Source organism: Chondrus crispus, genomic scaffold, assembly GCF_000350225.1.
Source record: "Chondrus crispus Stackhouse genomic scaffold, scaffold_24, whole genome shotgun sequence".
NCBI classification, from domain to species: Eukaryota; Rhodophyta; class Florideophyceae; order Gigartinales; family Gigartinaceae; genus Chondrus; species Chondrus crispus.
In genome coordinates, this window is record NW_005179120.1 from 78,102 (window position 1) to 81,958 (window position 3,857).

The following is a 3,857-nucleotide window of genomic DNA, read 5'->3' on the forward strand; positions in this document are numbered from 1 at the left end:
GCCGCCAGCCCTAAGCAGATGCCGCTCCCCTCCCCCCTCCCCCTCCGCGCACCGCGCACCCCCCGTCCTCCCCAGCACACCCACGCCGTGTCCCCCCCCACCTCGCACCCTCCTGGGCCTCCGTCGCCCGCTACGGCGAGTTGGGCTTTGACTCTAGCCCTTCCTCCAGCTCTGCGCCCATGTTCACCCTCGTCTCCCCCCCGACCATTCACCTGCCAAGTGTCCCAGTGAAATCCCGTACTCCGCTTCTTACCCTAGCCGCCGCACACGCCCTGGTCGCCGCACCAACCACAGCCGCGCACGCCGCACATGCGCTGGCCGCCCCCCCAATCCTAGCCATACCAGCCGCACATGCGCGGGCCTCCACCCATGCGAGCGCCACACCCACCCCACATCAACCGGCCTCCGCTCCAACCCCACCCACACACACCGAGTTAAAGGCCGCACACGACCTCCTCCGCACCGTCGGCCTCCCCGTCCGCCTTGACCCCAACACAGGCGCCCCCGAGGCGCCTGCTCCCGCAATTACCGCGCTCGCCGTCGCCCCCACCTCCTCCCCCTCTGGATCCTTCGCCTCTTTTTCTGCAACCCAACATGCCCTCCGCCTCGGTGGCCGCCTCGCCACTACCTCCCTCCCTCCCCATGTCATCATCCCAGGGGCGGGTAAATGGACATACATATATTTCGCTGTTTCAGACCTCGGCATCCTCACGCGCATCCTCGCTCACACCCGCCTCATTTACGAGGATCTCCAACTTCTCCCCGTACCGCTTTCTACTTTCGTCAGGACGCTGGACCGCTCGCCCGCGGCTGTAATAGCCCGCCGCCTCGCCCAAGAGTCGCAACGCCTGTTACGTCGCAGTACCCCCACCTCAGTTCCCATGCGTCTTCGAACCGCCCTCGCCGGGGCACTCCGTCACACCTCCCGTACTATCTATGCGGCACTCGCCGCAGCCTCGAACGACGGGTACTCCCGTCGACCTACCGCAACGGCTACCGCAGTGCCCGTCGTTCCTGCAAGCCCACCTACACAACCGTGCATTCGGAAATCTGCGTCGCCCCCTGTACCGGCGACCTCGCGCGCTGCGTCCCCGATCCCTATGCATACTACTGCCCCGGCCTTGGACGCCGCCCCCGCTGCGCCCCTCTGCAGCCCAGGGCCGGCACCAGATGCCAGCATGCCCGACAAAACTACCAAGGTCCGTGCCACGAGACGCTCGCCCGCCGACGCCGTCACCTCTCAGCCCCCGCCGCCTCCAACCGCTGTCACCGAGCCCCCCGTTCCCGCCACCACTCCCCCGCCAAGTTTATACCGCCTGGCGCCCCTGAGTACCACCCCAACCGCCACTGTAGCTCCCCTCCCCACATCGGTCAATGAAAGTGACCTCCACCCCGCCCAGCCCAACAATGCCGCTCCGTCGCCCGAACACTCGCCTCCTGCTCCTCAAAGCGCACACCATGCACCTCATCCTCTCCACTGGCCCCCTGTCTCGGCTCTTAACGGCCCGCCCCGCATCAAAAGAGCTCTGTCCACTAGCGCATCAGTCCCCCCTCCCAAGCGCGCCTCTCCCTCTCAGGAGGCCGCAGCACTCTCTCCCCTGGACCAATGATCTCAGATAGCCCCACCGCCGACCCCTTGGCCCCCTCTCACAGCGCTTCCCTTCCACCATCCATGACAGATACATTCTCGCCCTCCCCTGAAAACCGACCATTCCCCCTCCCGGACGCCTCACCCCTCCCCTTGCCGTCAGTCCACGAACTCCTTTCGACCCCGATCCGGCCCTCGGACATTCTCACTTCTATCCCTGGCCCTTGCCTGCATAGCACGGTTCTACTTCTAATTCGCCTCGTGCGCGCTGCCACAGCAGCTAACACCTCCGACGCCACTCATCAAGCATTTATGCGCCTTCACATGCTGCCTACTGTTGTGCTCCGAAAAGCTTTCCGTGGAGAGCCCGGATGGCGTTCCTCGCCCGGTCAAATGCACGCCCTCCGTCTCCGCCTACGTAGGGCAGGCACAGGTCGCGAATGGGGTACCTTGTGGCGAGAAGCCCTTCATGCTCACGAAGCACGGCGGGCATGGCAGCACACACACTCCAAGCTCCCTTCGCCCCACAGCTCTCGCGCCGCGCAAGCCGCTCGCGCCATGCGGCTAGCCTCCCAAGCCCAGTACGGGCGGGCGATGCGCACGTTCACCAACCCTCCTCTCGCCAACCTCAACGACACGGCCACGGGTGCAGCACTGCAAGCCCTTCACCCCGACCCTCCTGTCCCCGTCATGCCTCTGCCGCCCTCCGCACAACCACGGCCGCCAGAGGTCTCGGAGCAATCCGTTCTCCGTGCCGTCAGGCGCCTCAATCCCAACTCAGCCGCCGGTCCAGACCGCATGTCGCCCAAGCTCCTGCACCTCCTTGCCCACACACAAATTAGTCCCGAAGCAGGAGTGACCGGCATCTCCGCGCTCACAAATATCGTCAGCCGCCTGGCCCGTGGTTCCCTTTCGCCCTGCACCATCCCCATTGTCAGTGCCGCAACTCTGCTGCCCCCACAGCCACGCCCGGCCAAAATTCGCCCAATTGCAATTGGACAAAGCATCCGTCGACTCGTCACGAAAGTCCTCCTTCCAGCCGCAATTGAGGATTGCCGTGACCACTTCGCTCCTGAACAATTAGCCAATGGTGTTCCGAACGGCATGGACGCTATCGTACACAACGCCCGGATGCTACTTCGTCGGCATGGAAGGGACCCACACTACGTCATGGTGTCAATTGACGCCTCCAATGCCTTCAACCGTTTCTCCCGCCAGAAAGTGCTGGACCAGCTCCCAACCAGAGCACCCTCCCTGTCCCGCTTTCTTGACATGGTTTATGCACGCACCACCTCCCCCCTGATACTGCCCTCGTCCCCGCCCACCATGCTAGTCAGTCGAGAAGGGTCGCAACAGGGAGACCCTGCGAGCATGCTCCTCTTCTCTCTCGCTCTTCAGCCTCTCGCCCGCCGCATCTCGCACGAATGTGACGTTCTTATGAACCGCTGGTCTGCAGATGACGGTACCATCATCGGCCGTATCGATGAAGTTGCCAAAGCTCTTAAAATCCTCAACACAGAAGGACCAACCCACCAGTTCTTCCTCAACCCAGCTAAGACACGTGTCTTTTGGCCCAGCATCTCCCCAGACCTCCTGCTTCCTCTCACCACTGTTGCCCCTTTGCACGTCATCGAAGACGGCGGGTTGGAACTCCTCGGGGCCCCTATTGGGTCTGACTCGTTCATGACGCAGTACATCACCCGCAAACTGCAAAACTGCAATTCCGCCCTCGCCCACCTGGACCACATCCCAGAGGCCCGCGTACGCTTTCACTTACACCGGGTCTCCGCTTCCGCCTGTCGCATGCAGCATCTGTTCCGGCTGGTACCCCCGACCTTCGCCTTTTCGTTCGCACAGCAATTTGATAGAGATCAGCTGAAGGCATACGAGCGCTTCAATAGTGTTACTCTTTCACCGAGCCTGGCTGCTCAAGTCCGATTGCCGTTCGTTCATGGGGGACATGGCCTCACATCATTGGCCAATACTTCACACGCCTCTTACGCTGCAAGTCTCATCGACTCCGCCCCGGTACGACTAAAGGGGCCCCAGTTTCCCAACCTCAGGCAATACCAGCGCTTTGCACGAACATCATTGAGGGTGGTTCTCGGCAATTTACCTCCTTCCGTACAACCACCTCACTTCTCCCTTACATCCTCGGATCTTGGCTGCCTCGAACCTACCGCACTTCTAGCGCGTCCTGAACGCATACATACCTTTTTACTTCAGGCGCAGCATAGCGCAGCGGCCAGCTGGTTCTGGGAGAAACCCC